Genomic DNA, 15,472 nt, shown 5'->3' with positions numbered 1-15,472 from the left:
GGAGGCTCCGTCTACAAATACTCTCCATGTGGGGATTGGCGGTACCGGCATATTCGCGGTTGCCTCGGCTTCGTTGCATTCAGTAATGAAGTCTGCCAAGGCTTGGCCTTTTATAGAAGTTCGGGGCATGTAGTGCAAGTCAAATTGACTTAGCTCCATTGCCCACTTGAGGAGCCTTCCGGATGCTTCAGGTTTTTGGAGGACTTGCCGGAGCGGGTGATTGGTTAGTATCTTGATCGAATGTGCTTGGAAGTATGGCCTCAATTTCCTTGACGCCATCAGGAGGCAAAAAACAAGCTTTTCAATGACTGGGTATCTTGTTTCGGCTCCTATCATGTGCTTACTGACATAATACACGGGATGTTGAGTTTTCTCTTCTTCCCAGACTAGGGCAGCGCTGACCGCGTGTTCGGAGACAGCCAAATAAAGAAATAGGTGTTCTCCGAGAACGGGTTTTGATAAGATAGGAGGCTTGGCCATGTGCTCTTTTAGCTTTTTGAATGCCTCCTCGCACTCGTCCGACCATTCGAACTTCTGGCACTTCTTTAATACGTTGAAGTAGGGTATGCATTTGTCTGTGGACCGTGAGATGAAGCGGCTTAAAGCAGTTACCTTTCCAGTCAGGCTCTGCACATCTTTATGCTTTTGGGGGGATGGCATGCTCAGGAGAGCCTGGATTTTTTCCAGATTTGCCTCAATCCCTCTTTGACTGACGATGAAGCCCAGAAACTTTCCTGATTTGACTCCAAAGGTGCATTTCTTTGGGTTGAGCATCATGTCGTATCTCTGGACCACTTCGAAGCATTCTTCCAAGTCGCTTGCATGGCTGTTGCATGCTTTGGATTTGACGAGCATGTCGTCTACATAAACCTCCATGTTTCGCCCCAGGAGGCCTTTAAACATCCGGTTAACCATTCTTTGATAGGTTGCTCCAGCATTTTTCAATCCGAAGGGCATGACTAAGTAACAGTATACCCCCTTATCGGTCCTGAAGCTAGTGCACTCCTGGTTTGCCGTATGCATTTTTATTTGATTGTACCAAGCATAGGCGTCCATGAAGGATAGCAGTTTGAATCCAGAAGTGGCATCTACCATCTGGTCGATCCTGGGCAGTGGGAAGCAGTCCTTCGGACAAGCTTTGTTTAGGTCGGTGAAATCTATACAAACTCGCCAAGTTCCGTTCGGCTTGGGCACCAGGACCGGATTGGCCAGCCACTCCGGATAGTATACGTCGCGGATCATGCCGTTAGTCAAAAGTTTGTCCACCTCTTTCTCTAGAGCTTCGGCTTTCACCGAGTCGAGCGGGCGTCGCTTTTGCTGGACGGGGGGCATGTCCGGATTGACGTTGAGTACGTGGGTGATGACATGAGGGCTTATGCCAGTCATGTCTTCTTGGCGCCATGCAAAGATGTCGATGGCGCCCTTTAGTGCTTTTATTATTTTTTCTTTTTCCTCCGGATCAAGGTTCTTTCCCAGCGGGAGTACTTTGGTAGAGTCGAGGTCGCACACTGATACTTTCTCGACGTCCTCCATTGGTTCTACAATTCTTTCGGACCCCACATGGGGGCTAACTCATCCTCTTCAGCCACTTCTGGCTCAACTGACTCCCAGACCATTAGCACGGGCAGGTGGGTTGCGACATTGTAACATTGTCTTGCTTCCCCCTGGTTTCCCCTCACCGTTCCGATCCTGGCCTCCCGGGTTGGGAACTTCAGGCACAGGTGCTGAATCAATGTAACTACGCCAAAGTCTACCAAGGCCGGTCGGCCGAGGATCGCGTTGTAGGCTGTCGAACAGTCCACCACTACGAAAGTGCAGTATTTAAATGTGCTCTGGGGGGTGTCTGGGCACAAGGTGACTGGGAGCCTTACTTTTCCCATTGGGATAAGTGTCGTCCCGTTAAACCCTATCGCGGTGAAGGCGTCCTTGAAGAGTAGGTTAACAGAACTTCCATTGTCAATTAAGACTCTGGCCACCACTTTATTCGCGATGGGGGTCTCTATGACCAATGGGTCATGATGAGCGAAGCGCACTGTCTTGGCGTCTTCTTCCGTGAACGTGATAGGTTGGTCCATCAACCGAGGCCTTTGAGCTGGGAGTTGAGTAACTTCCCAAACCTCACTGTGTTTCGCGGCCCTTGCGTATCGCTTAAGCTCTTTGCGAGTAGTTCCTTCGATATGGGGACCTCCAGAGATCATGGCTACCCTCCCATTAGGCCGGGGCAGCAGACCGGGGATGTGCTAAGCGTCGCCCGTGGGAGCAGCTGGAGCCAATGCCCCTGCTGTACTCCCCGGTGTTCCCTGAGGCATACCCACAGTCGCCTGGCCCAGATTAAGGTGGGGCAACCTATTTTTGATCCACTCGTAGAGGTGGCCTAATCGGATTAGATTTTCAATCTCGTCCTTGAGATTCTTACATTCATTGGTGCTATGACCGATGTCGTTGTGGTACTCGCATCTCTTGCTCGGATCTCTCCGGGAGCTATCTCTGTACAACGGTTGTGGTCTCCGGTAGTGTGTATTTTGCCTAGTAGCAAAGTACACACGCTCTTGGGAGTTCGATAACTCCGTGTATTAAGTATACTGGGGGGTGTACCCCCTTTTCTGGCGCTTCTCTCCCGTCCAGGTGCTACCCTTGGAGGACCTTTTACTCCTCGAGCCACAGGAAGGGCACACGAGGGCTTGCGGCGGAGCGAATGCGAAGGAGCCTCTCCATTCACTCCAGACGGGTTGCCGAAATGGGATGATGCTGGTGCCAAGGCCTGGCCTTGGCTATATCCGGGGATAGCAGAGAATTGTATGCCACTTTCTTGTGGAGTCGCAGTCGGGGCAGTACCCGAGGGCGATACTCCGGGCATGTACCCTGCTATCCCAGTGGGATAGTATCCTCCGTAAGCCATTATTTGGGCTTCTTCGAGGTTGATATATTTTTGGACTCTCTTAAGAGTCACCGAAGGCTAACAGCTCCTTCTTCTTTGCCAGTTCATTCCAGAAAGGAGTCCCAGTGCGGATGCCTGCTTGGAGAAGTGCAAGCTGTTGTCCGTCGTCAACTTTCTTTGTTTTCGAGGCTTCCTCTCGGAACCTCTTTATATAATTCTTCAAGGTCTCGGTGGGCAGTTGCTTGATATTAGTCAGACGCGACCTCAGGATCGACCTTTCTTGCGGCGACAAACTGTCTCCGGAAGTTGGTCTGTAGTTTGTTCCAACAGCCCACGGATGCTGGTTCCAGTTTTTTGAACCATTCCTCCGCGGACCCACTTAGGGTAAGTGGGAAGCACAGACATTTGGCGTCATTGCTGACCCTCATGGTCGTCATTACACGGTTGAACAATGACAAGTGGTCGCTAGGGTCGGAGTTCCTGGTATAAGCTGCCATTTCAGGCATCTTAAAGTTCTTAGGGAGCTCCGCCTCTAAGATGTGCTTAGCACATGGCTCCCGATCCTCGCTGTCTGAGTCGGAGTCGTCTCCTTTTTGTCTCCGGGAGACTCGGGCAATGTCTTTTTGAAGTATGGCGAGTTCCGCAATAATTCCTTCATTTAACGTACCCGTGGAGACCGCGGGTCCGTATCTTTTTCGGTCAAGGTGATCTCGGAGATCACCTTGGTTCCCATTGATCTGATTTCTCAGATCAACGGGAGGACACCTCTGTCCTCTTCTCCCTCTACCCCCGGGTTCTTGGTGCACGGAAACGCTTTTTCGGTCCTCTCGATCGTGAGGGCCAAAGCTCCCTTTTTGGGGCTTGCCCCTCTGCGGACCTTTCCCTTTAGGGAAATCTGAGCGGACCTTTCGCGGATCCTGCGCCTTTTTCTTTCGCCCTGGGGTAGAAGTAGGGTTCTTTGTTTGGTTCCCTTCAGCAGGGTACCTTATAGGGCTAGGCTCCCTAGATTTGTGCTGTTGGGAACTAGGCGAAGACGTCGCTGGCTCCTTGCCAAGTCCAGCGGTCATTGCCTTGGGGTGCACGTGAATGCCAACCGCCTCCATGGCTTTTTGCATGGCCAACATCACCTCTTGCATTTTCTGGTTTTGCGCTTTCTGAGCTTCGATCTCGGCTTCGTGATCGATAGCTTTTTGTCTGAGAAGCACCAGTTCCGAGTAACTACCTTCGTCGTAGGCATACTCATCGAGGTTTCCCTCGTAGTCATCATCAGGGATTATTTCCTCTTCCTCGGACCCCTCTGCTGCTCTTGAGGCTACATCTTCCTCATTCGGGTCTTGAGCGTCTTCAAGAGGGCGAGGCTGACGAGTACTTCTAGTCTCCACCATGTTTGTGAAGTCAAGTGTTCGTTTACAGTGGCTTTCTTCAGCTCTCAATGAAAGCACCAATATCAAAATATCACCTATCTAAATTTTCCTTTGACTAATTAATTCAATTTCTAATAATATATTTTAATTCATTTATTTTTAAATTAATCAATTAATTAAAAAATCATTGATTTATGTTGGTCCAAAATTAAAATAAATAATTTACAACTTTAATCTATTTTTCAAATAAAATTCGAAATTTCAGAATTTAAGAAATGCAATTTCGAAATTTGATTAATAAAATAAAGAAAAAATATATTTTGAAAATTATTTAAATTTAGTTGAAAAATTAAATTTCAACTAAAAATAATTTTCTATTTAATTAAGTGTCATGAAAAAGAAATATTTAATTATCATGATGAAAATCAACTTAGATATTTAATTTTCAAATTAATTAAATGTATTAAATTCAAGAAATAAATAATTAAGTGTAGAGAAGGCTTAATTATTAATCTCTAGTTTAATACTAAGAAAAATATACTTAAAATAAATTGTACCAAAATTAATTATATAAATAATTAATTTCACAATGTAAAATATTTTCCTATTTAATATTAGAAATAATAAGTAGTCTAGAAATAACTATCTAGAAAATATCTTATTTGACTAAGTATCTTCCCCACAAAATTTGAAAAAGTATCTAATTTAGGTTGTATTAGAAAAAATCTAGAACCTAAATATTTTTCAAATTTAAATTTAATTAAATATCAAAAATTAAGTTGTAACCACTTAATTTGAAAATATTCCATTTTAAGTTAATATTCGAAAAGATATTAACTTTTTAAAAAATATTTAAAATATTCCATTTTAAGTTAATATTCGAAAAGATATTAACTTAAAAATATCTAAAGAATCTTAATAACCAATGCCTAAAATTCCTCAACTTATTTTGAAATTTTAAATCCAAAAGATATTCAGATTTCAGTTGGTTAGTAGTAGATAACTAAATATCAACTTAAATAGGAATATTTAATGAAAAATTTAAATTAAGCTTCAGAAAGAATCTAGATGGTTATAATTCTATATTTAATTAAATACAAGAAAGTACATATAGTTTAGCTTAGAATATAAAATTCTTTAAACTATAATTTTCTTAAATTAATTTCAAAATAAATGAAATTAATTATGTTGCTAATCAATTTTATTAGGTTAAACTAGTTTAATTAACCTAGTACAGTTATTCAAATCAGGCAAATGGGCCTTCACAATTGGGGTGGTTCATGTGGGGGGTGCTGGGTTCAGTATGTCGTACCCACTACTATGGCTCCCAACTCTCACATAAGGCCCAAAAGAGAGGAATTTAACCTTAAAATGAACAACTGTTATTAATTGAATAGGTCCAAAAAAAACTAAATGGGCCTAAATAAATTCTATCAAGAACTATGATAATTTATTTTAGCAACAACAACCTATATGCATCTATAATAAAATTAAACACATAGGCTCACACAGGCACACTTTGGATGGGTTCTATCATGTTGCTAGGTCATACACAGATGAAAGAAGATTGTAAATATACCTGTTACAAATTATTAACTTGACTAAGGGAGCCATCAGATCATTAGATCTGGCAAAAAGTAACCATGGCTATTTGCAATCAAGTAATAATAGGTTTTGAAAACTTACACACAAGCTAAAACACATACTCCTGCAACAAGGTTAGTTGGATAGTTGGATGTAGGATTTATTTAATTTTAAATTAAATAATTAATTTCGAAAATAATTAATTAAGTAAAAAAAATAATTTTCGAAAATTTTAAAAAATTTGAAAATTCGAAATTTAAAAAAAAAATTAAAATTAAACCTACAATTTTGAAAAATTAGGTTTCAACCAACCTAAATATCATTTCAAAATTTGCTAACTACTTTTAAAAATTAAATGTTATTTTATAAATAAAAATTAAATAAAAAATTAAAAAAAAAGATAAATGAATATCTTTTTCACATTTTAAATGTAATTTAAATAAATAAAATAACAAAATTTAAAAGTTAGCAAAATATCTTACACCTTTTTAAAATTACATGATTATAGTTATCTTATTTTAAATTTAAATAAGGTTAAATTATTTTAAAAAAATTAATTTTAAATATTTTAAATCTGACCTTAAATTTAAAAATAAGATAAGATATAATCAAATTTAAAAATAAGATAGATTATTAAGCAACAAGATAGATACTAACTATTTTCAAATTCAAATTATACTAATATCTTGAATTAAATTTAAAAATATTAAATTAATTCAAAATGATAATTAGAATTGAATGAGGAATAGTAATAGTATAAATATAGAACTACACAAAAAATCGGAAGTTAATTCCATAAAAAAGCATGAAAAAACGAAGAAAAACGAAAAAATTGTGAAATTTGTACGGACGAGTTTTCGCGATCAATGGAAAATTTGCCTTTAACTCGATTTTTTTCGAATCTTCAAAAAATCATAACTAATTCAAATTAAATCGAAATTGAGTTCTGTAAAAAAAGTAACTTGCTTAATTTTTTCCATACTATCCAATAAAAATAATTTTAGAAATAGATATTCAATTAGCTTTCACAAAAATTCACAAACACCAATCAATCATCAAATAACACTCAATACAACATGATACCATCCAAAAACAAACAAACAATCGTTTTAAAATCCAAATTTCTTGCAAGTAAATCAATTACCATGGCTCTGAGGGCAGTTGTTGGAAATTATTTTACAAGGATCTTAGATCTACTCACAAGTATGTTTATTAACACCCTAAATATGAACTTTCTAAAACGATGAAATAAACACATATAAAGTTTAGGAAACCTTACTGTTGACTGAGATTTTCGGCAACTAATAAGATATTATAAAATTACTGAGCTGTAAGAAAGTGAGAGAAGGATTTTTACGTGGTTGGGGCGTTAATGAGCCTTAGTCCACGAGTCTTTGTTATTTATGGATGTCTTTAATACAAAGAATATATTTGGGAGAATTTCACCCTTATAAATACAGAGAATGTTCTTGGTGAGTATTTACTCTACTTGCTCATATGCAGCCCAAGATTCTCGATCCCATTTATGAGCTTTGAGGGGGTATTTATAGTGTTTTTGGTGGGGAGATCCCTAGAATTGTCCTTACAAGTGTATCTGTAAGTATCCATAAAGTTGGGTATTCCCAATGAATATACCATGGGTAATGCATGGTCAAATCCCTAGGTGCTGTAGGGTTTTTATAAGGAATGTCCTTATTGCCTTTTGATTGACGTGACTCTTCACAGTGTAGCTGTCGCTAGACTTAAATGATCATTACTGTGCCGCTGCTGGTTGGGGGTTGTGCCGTCAGACTTTTTTGCGTGTAGCAGTCCCAACACGCTTCCTCCTATGCGGCATTTAATGCGACTTGATTGCTCAGGAGAAGCCTGACACCTCGCGGAGATGCCTTAGCGTTATATGAGCTTCCGGGAACATATAGAGTTCCATATGCCTTGTCCGGGGGTTACGTCCTGGACGTTACCTTATGGCATAAAGACTTAGCAAATATTGTGAATTGCTTGATCCACGTGTCCTTATCTGGTTGGTCCACGTATATTGGGCAAAATCAGGGGCAACACTTACATTGGGTGCAGCGGAATAATATCACTCCTTCCGTTCAGATATCTAGCCCTTGATTCCTTTCTGTAGCAGAGCATTATCAATATCTAAACCTGGATCTCTTTCTCTGAATCTTTGATGCTGAAACCTCCTTCTTGTTGAAAGTCTTTCTTCACGATCTTCCTGACAATGATTGAGGTATCACTTGCTGTGTGTGGGCACTACTCATACACTAAGAATTTCGAAATCTCAATGAGGAAGAGAGAGAGAGTGGGTTCGGCCAAAGATAGGGAGAGAGAAAGCTCAGTTTTTTTCTGAATCAGAAGTGTCAGAAGAAAAGTGTAATTTTCCTGAAGCCTTCACTATCTATTTATAGCATTCCACTAGGGTTAGGTTTGAATTATTTGGCATTAATGAAAATATCAGAGGTAAATTCCTATAAAAGTGGTCATCCCTATACTAGTGGATTTGGGCCTCACTTTTTGCAATTTTGCAGTTTTATGTTTTCTGCATCTGATTTTCTCAAAAACGCCAATTTTCAAATTCAACCATTTCAATGCCAATTCTAACTATTTAATGATTATAAATAATTATTAAATAATATTGTCATTTATCATATTTATTAATTGAACCATACAAAGTATCATAATTAACAAATATGCCCCTAAAACTCTTTCTTTACAATTTCGCCCTTACTTAGTGAAAAATTCACAAATAGACATAGTCTAATTTGAGAATTATAATTGATTATTCAAAACCAATTATATGAGTCTTACAAGCAATATTATCTCAACTAGTGCGGGGACCATGGGTCTATATAACCGAGCTTCCAATAAGTAGATCAAGAATTTAGCACTAAAATTCACTAACTTATTAATTCTTCGTTGAACCCACGCATAGAACATAGAATTGCACTCTCAGTTATATAGAATGCTCTATATGTTCCACCATATAGACACATCATTAGTTATCCATTATTATAATACTAATTTGATCAATGATCCTCTATATGAATGATCTACACTGTAAAGGGATTAAATTACCGTTACACCCTACAATGTATTTATTCCTTAAAACACTTGACCCCGTATAAATGATATTTCAGCTTATGTGAAATGAGTACTCCACCATTTATGTTCGTTTGGTCAAGCTCGAAGGAGATCATCCTTTGCTTACTATTCGGCAGATAGAAGCTATAGATTCCTTGTTTATGCTAGCACTCCCACTCAATTGCACTACCGTGTTCCCAAAATGTACGTATCACCCTGACCTAAAAGAAGGCTTAACTAACTAATCAAAGAACACGAATAGCCTCTCGAGATTGAGCCTAATCATATCAGGATTAAGATCATTTGATCTAGGATCAACTAGGTGATATTTCCTTGAATAGATATTACGGTAAATTTAATAAATCTAAGTCAAAGTTCAATATCGGTCCCTTCCGATGCATACTCCATGCATCCAACCTGAGCTTTACTTTAACCAATGCTCTGGAAAGAACATAGCACTTCTCCAAATGCAAGTAAACTCTGTTGTAGATTATCATATCAGTAAAACGCTATGTCTGATAAATCTAGGAAACTTTATTCACATAGTCATGTTTACTTTCCAATGTGTTGACGGCACAATAAACAGGATCAAGTATGTGAAAAGGGTTTCAGATGAATTTATACATTATGTACATATAATCATGAAATAAATCATGTGAACCATGCAACATTAAATGTTATTTCTGATCTATATTAATAAGTAAATCTGATTATATTGAAATGAGTTTTATTTAGGGCATAAAACCCAACACTAGTAACAATTTCTTAGGTTGGGTTCGGGATCGAGACTGCGGTGCGGTTCTAGGTCCAAACCCTTGTTCTGTGTCCCTAGTCTGGTTCCATGTTTAGGTCTGAGCTAAGGTTTGCATTCGGGTCCCGAATCAAGGTTTGGGTCGGGATCCGGGTCCGGCTCTCAATTCGGGTCTACGTCTTATTTGGAGTCCGGGTCCTGGTCCGGTTACGGTTTTGGATCTAGGCCAATTTCAGTTATGATTCCAAGTCCATGTCTTAGTTCCAGTCCCGGTCAACTTCCCGTTTTGGTTCCAGTCCCGGGTCCACTTTTTGGTTTGGGACTGGGTTCAAGTTCGGGTGTGGGTTCGGGTCCATGTAAGGGTTCGGGACCAGGGCTGGGTCCCAAATCCAGACACCGACTACGCGTTTCGTCCAAGCCCTAGGTCTAGATCCGTATCTCGAGGGTCTCAGTCTGGTTCCATTTCTGGTGTTGGGTCACGAGCTGAGTCCTAGGTTCAATTTCGAGTCTGGGTGGGTAACTAGGTCCCGTTCCTAGTTCTGTTGCGTAGGTCCCTATCCTGATTCTTGGTCCAGGTTCTAGTTATTTTGTGGGTTTGGGTCCTGGTCTAGGTTCGGGTTGGAGTCCTAGTCTCGGTTCGGGTTTAGGTCTCTGTTTGGGTTTTGATCTGGGTTCGGATTTGGGTTTAGGTCCTTGTCCTGGTCCTAGTCCTACTTCGGTTCTAGTTCCATTTGTGATTCTAAGTTTGAGTTTGGGTTTGCGTTCGGGTAGGAGTTCGAGTCCTTGTCTGAGTTTGGGTTCGGGTCTGAATTTAAGTCTAGGTCCAAAAAAGGCTCCGAGTGTGGGTTCGCGTCCTGGGTCTGTCTCTAGGTTGCGTCCGAGCCCCAAGTTCCAATCCCGATATGAGTCTAGATTCAATTATGGGTCTAAGTCCTTGGTTCTTATCATGGTCAGGGTTCGAGTTTGGGTCCGGGTTTGGGTCTAGCTTTGGGTCTGATTCTAGGTGTGGGTTTGAGTTTGGGTCCGAGTCTGTGTCTGGGTTTGTGTCCAGGTCTGGACACCGATTTGGGTCTAGGTTCGGGTCCATGTCCAAGTTGGGTTCCCGAGTGCGGGTCCAAGTTTGGGTCTGGGTCAGGATCTCGGTCCAGATCTAGGTCTAGCATTTCGATCCCAGTCTGGGTCTTGGCGGAGCCCAAGTTCGTATCCGGATCCCTATCTAGGTCAAAATCTATTTTTTGGATCGTGTCCAAGATTTAGGTCCAGGTTAGGGTCTCAATTCCGGTGTGGGTACACGACTGTGTCCAGGCCCGAGCTCCAGTCTCTATTTGGTTCTGAGGCTAGGTCTGTGTTCGGTTCTAGTTACGGTCCTAGTCTTGTTCTACGGTCCTGGTTCGACGATTCTTGTTCAGGTTCTAATTTTGGGTCCTGGGTCTAGGTCTTGGTTCGGGTTTGGTTCTTCGTCTAGGTTCTGTTCCTAGTCTGAGTCCCAGATCTACACACCGACTACTGGTATATTCCAGGCCCTGTTTCATGAATCTCGAGTCAAGATTTGGATCACTGTCGCGGGTCTCGATCTTTTTCTTGTTCAGGTCCCATGTCCCATTTCTGAGTTTGGGTTCGAGATCGAGACTGTGGTGCGGTTCTAGGACTCGACCCTTGTTTTGTGTCCCTAGTCTGGTTCCATGTTTGGGTCTGAGTTCAGGTTCAAGTTCGAGTCCCGAGTCCAGGTTTGGGTTGGGATTCTGGTCCGGCTCCAAATTCGGGTCTAGGTCTGATTTGGAGTCCGGGTCCTAGTCCAGTTAGGGTTCTGGATCTAATTCCAATTTCAGTTATGATTCCAAGTCCAAGTCCTAGTTCCAGTCCCGGTCAACTTCCCGTTTTGGTTCAAATTTTTGGTCACATGGTACGAATTCGGGTCCACTTTTGGGTTTGGGAATGGGTTCAGGTCCGGGTGTGGGTTCGGGTCCTTGTCAAGGTTCAGGTCCAGGGCTGGGTCGCAAATCCAAACACCGACTACAGGTTTTGTCCAAGCGCTCTGAAACACCGACTACAGGTTTTGTCCAAGCGCTCTGTCCAGATCTTGATCCCAATCTCGTGTCCCAGTCTGGTTCCATTTTTGGTGCCGAGTCACGAGCTGGGTCCTAGGTTCAAGTTCGGGTCTTGGTCGGGTACTAGGTCCCTGTCCTAGTTCGGTTTCCCAGGAGCCTATTCTGATTCTGTGTCCAGGTCCCGCTTATTGTGTGGGTTTGGGTCCCGGTCTAGGTTTGGGTTCGAGTCCTAGTCTCGGTTCAGGTTTCTGTTTCTGTCAGGGTTTTGATCTGGGTTCGGGTTTCGGCTTAGGTCTTGGTCCTGGTCTTAGTCCTAGTTCGGTTCTAGTTCCATTTGCAATTCTGAGTTCGAGTTGGGGCTTGAGCTCGGGTCGGAGTTCGAGTCCTTGTCTGAGTTTGGGTTCGGGTCCAGATTTCAGTTAGGTCCAGATCAGGCTCCGGGTGTGGGTTTGCGTCCTAGGTCTTGGTCTAGGTTGGGTCCGAGCCCCAAGTTCCAATCCCGATATGAGTCTGGATTCAGTTCTGGGTCTAAGTCCTTGGTTCTGATCTTGGTCTGGTTTCGAGTTTGGGTCCGGGTACGGGTCTAGCTTTGGGTCTAATTCTAGATGTGGGTATAAGTTTGGGTCTAAGTCTGTGTCCGCATTTGTGTCCAGGTCTGGACCCCGATCTGGGTGTAGGTTCGGGTCCAGGTCCAAGTTGTGGTCCTGAGTGCGGGTCCAAGTTTGGGTATGGGTCAGGATCTCGATCCAGATCTAGGTCGAGCGTTTCGATCCCATTCTGGGTCTTGGTCCGAGTCTAGGTTTGTATCTGAATCGCTATCTAGGTCAAAATCTTTGTTTTGGATCGTGTCCCAGATCTAGGTCAAGGTTCGTGTCTAAGTTTCGGTGTGGGTACACGACTGTGTCTGGGCCTGAGTTCCAGTCTTAGTTTGGGTCTGAGGCTAGGTCTGTGGTCGGTTCTAGGTCAGGGTCCGGGTCCTGGTCACGGTCCTAGTCTTGTTCTACGGTCCTTGTTCGGTGATTCTTGTTCAGGTTCTAATTTTGGGTCCCAGGTCTACGTCTGAGTTCTGGTTTGGTTCTTCGACTGGGTTCTTGTCCTAGTCTGAGTCCCAGATCTAGACACCGACTACTGGTCTGTTCAGGCCTCGTAGCCTGAATCCAGAGTCAAGATCTGGATCACTGTCACGGGTCTCAGTTCCGGTCTTGGTACACAACCGTGTCTGGGCCCGAGTTCCAGTCTCAGTTTGGGTGTGAGGCTAGGTCTGTGTTTGGTTCTAGGTCTAGGTCTGGGTCCTGGTCACTCTCTAGTCTTGTTCTACGGTCCTGGTTTGGCGATTCTTGTTCAGGTTCTAATTTTGGGTCCCAGGTCTAGGTCTGGGTTCCGGTTTGGTTCTTCGTCTAGGTTCTATTCCTAGTCTGAGTCCCAGATCTAGACACCGACTACTAGTCTGTTCCAGGCCCCGTTACCTGAATCCCAAGTCAAGATTTGGATCACTGTCACGGGTCTCAGTCTGGTTCTGGTTCATGTCCCCGGTCCCATTTCTAAATTTGGTCGGGATCAAGACTGGGGTGCGGTTCCAGGTCCCGACCCTTGTTCTGTGTCCCTATTCTGGTTCCACGTTTGGGTCTGAGTTTAGGTTCGGGTTCTGGTCTCGAGTCCAGGTTTGGGTTGGGATCTGGGTCTGGCTCCCATTCGGGTCTAGGTCGGATTTGGAGTCCAATTGCAGTTACGATTCCAAGTCCAAGTCCTAGTTCCAGTCCCGGTCAACTTCCTATTTGGGTTCCAATTTTTGGTCACAGTGTACGGATTTGGGTCCACTTTTTTTGTTTGGGAATGGGTTAAGGTCCGGGTGTGGGTTCGGGTCCTTGGCAGGGTTTAGGTCCAGGGTTGGTTCCCAAATCATGACACCGACTAAGGGTTTTGTCCAAGAACTGTGTCAAGATCTGGATCCCAATCTCGGGTCCCAGTCTGGTTCCAATTCTGGTGCCGGGTCACGAGCTGGGTCCCAGGTTAAAGTTTGGGTTTGGGTCGGGTACTAGGTCCCGCTCCTAGTTCTGTTTCCCAGGTTCCTATCCTGATTCTAGGTCTAGGTCCCGCCTATTGTGTGGGTTTGGGTCCCGGTCTAGGTTGGGGTTCGACTCTTAGTCTCGGTTCGGGTTTCGGTTTCTGTCTGGGTTTTGATCTAGGTTCGAATTTCAGTTTAGGTCCTGGTCCTGGTCCTAGTCCTAGTTCGGTTCTAGTTCCATTTGCGATTCTGAGTTCGAGTTTGGGTTTGAGTTTGGGTCGGAGTTAGAGTCCTGGTTTGATTTTGGGTTAGAGCTTGGATTTCTGTCTACATCCAGATCATGCTCCGGGTGTGGGTTCTCGTCCTGGGTCTTTTCTAGGTTGGGTCCGAGTCCCAAGTTCCAATGCCGATCTGAGTCTAGATTCAGTTTTGTGTCTAAGTCCTTGGTTCTAATCCTCGTCTGGGTGTGAGTTTGGGTCCGGGTCCGGGTCTAGCTTTTGGTCTGATTCTAGGTATGGGTTTGAGTTTAGGTCTGAGTCTATGTCCGGGTTGCTGTCCTGGTCTGGACCCCGATCTGGGTCTAGGTTCGGGTCTAGGTCCAAGTTGGGGTCCCTAGCGCGGTTCCAAGTTTGGGTCTGGGCAGGATCTCGGTCCAGATTTAGGTCCAGCATTTCGATCCCAATGTGGGTCTTGGTCCGAGTCTAGGTTCTTATCTGGTTCCCTATCTAGGTCCAAGTCTGTGTTTGGGATCGTGTCCCAAATTTAGGTCCAGGTCTAGGTCTCAGTTCCGGTCTGGGTGCACGACTGTGTCCGGGCCTGAGTTCCAGTCTCAGTTTGGGTCTGAGGCTAGATCTGTGTTCGATTCTAGGTTTTGGTCCGGGTCCTAGTCACGGTCCTAGTCTTGTTCTAGGGTCCTGGTTCGACGATTCTTTTTCAGGTTTTAATTTTGGGTCCCAGTTCTAGGTCAAGGTTCGGGTTTGGTTCTTCGTCTGGGTTCTGGTCCTAGTCTGAGTCCCATATCTAGACACCGCTTACTGGTTTGTTCCAGACCCCGTTACCCGAATCCCGAGTCAAGATCTAGATCACTATCACAGGTCTCGGTCTAGTTCTGGTTGGGGTCCCAGGTCCCATTTCTGAGTTTCAGTTCGGGATCAAGATTGGGGTGCGGTTCTAGGTCCCTACCCTCGTTCTGTGTCCCTAGTCTGGTTCCATTTTTGGGTCTGAGTTTATGTTCAGGTTGAGGTCCTGAGTCCAGGTTTGGGTATGGTTCCGGGTCCGGCTCCCAATTCGGGTCTAGGTTTGATTTGGAATCCAGGTCCATGTCCGATTACGGTTCTAGATCTATGTCCAATTTCAGTTATGATTCTAAGTCAAAGTCCTAGTTGCAGTCCCGGTCAAATTCGCATTTTGGTTCCAATTTTGGGTCACAGGGTACGGGTTCAGGCCCACTTTTGGGTTTGGGACTTGGTTCAGGTCCGGGTGTGGGTTAGGGTAGTTGTCAGGGTTCGGGTCCAGGGATGGTTTCCAAATCCAGACACCGAGTACAGGTTTTATCCAAGCCCTGAGTCCAAGTCCGGATCCCAATCTCAGGTCCCAGTTTGGTTCCATTTCTGGTGCCGAGTCACGAGCTGGGTCCTAGGTTAAAGTTAGGGTCTGGGTCGGTAACTTGGTCCCGGTCCTAGTTTTGTTTCCCAAGTCCCTATCCTGATCTGGGTCCAGGTCCCAATTATTTTATGGGTTTGGGTCCCGGTCTAG

Source organism: Cannabis sativa, chromosome 2 (genome assembly GCF_029168945.1).
Source record: "Cannabis sativa cultivar Pink pepper isolate KNU-18-1 chromosome 2, ASM2916894v1, whole genome shotgun sequence".
In the NCBI taxonomy this organism is placed as follows: Eukaryota; Viridiplantae; Streptophyta; class Magnoliopsida; order Rosales; family Cannabaceae; genus Cannabis; species Cannabis sativa.
This window is presented reverse-complemented; position numbering follows the sequence as displayed.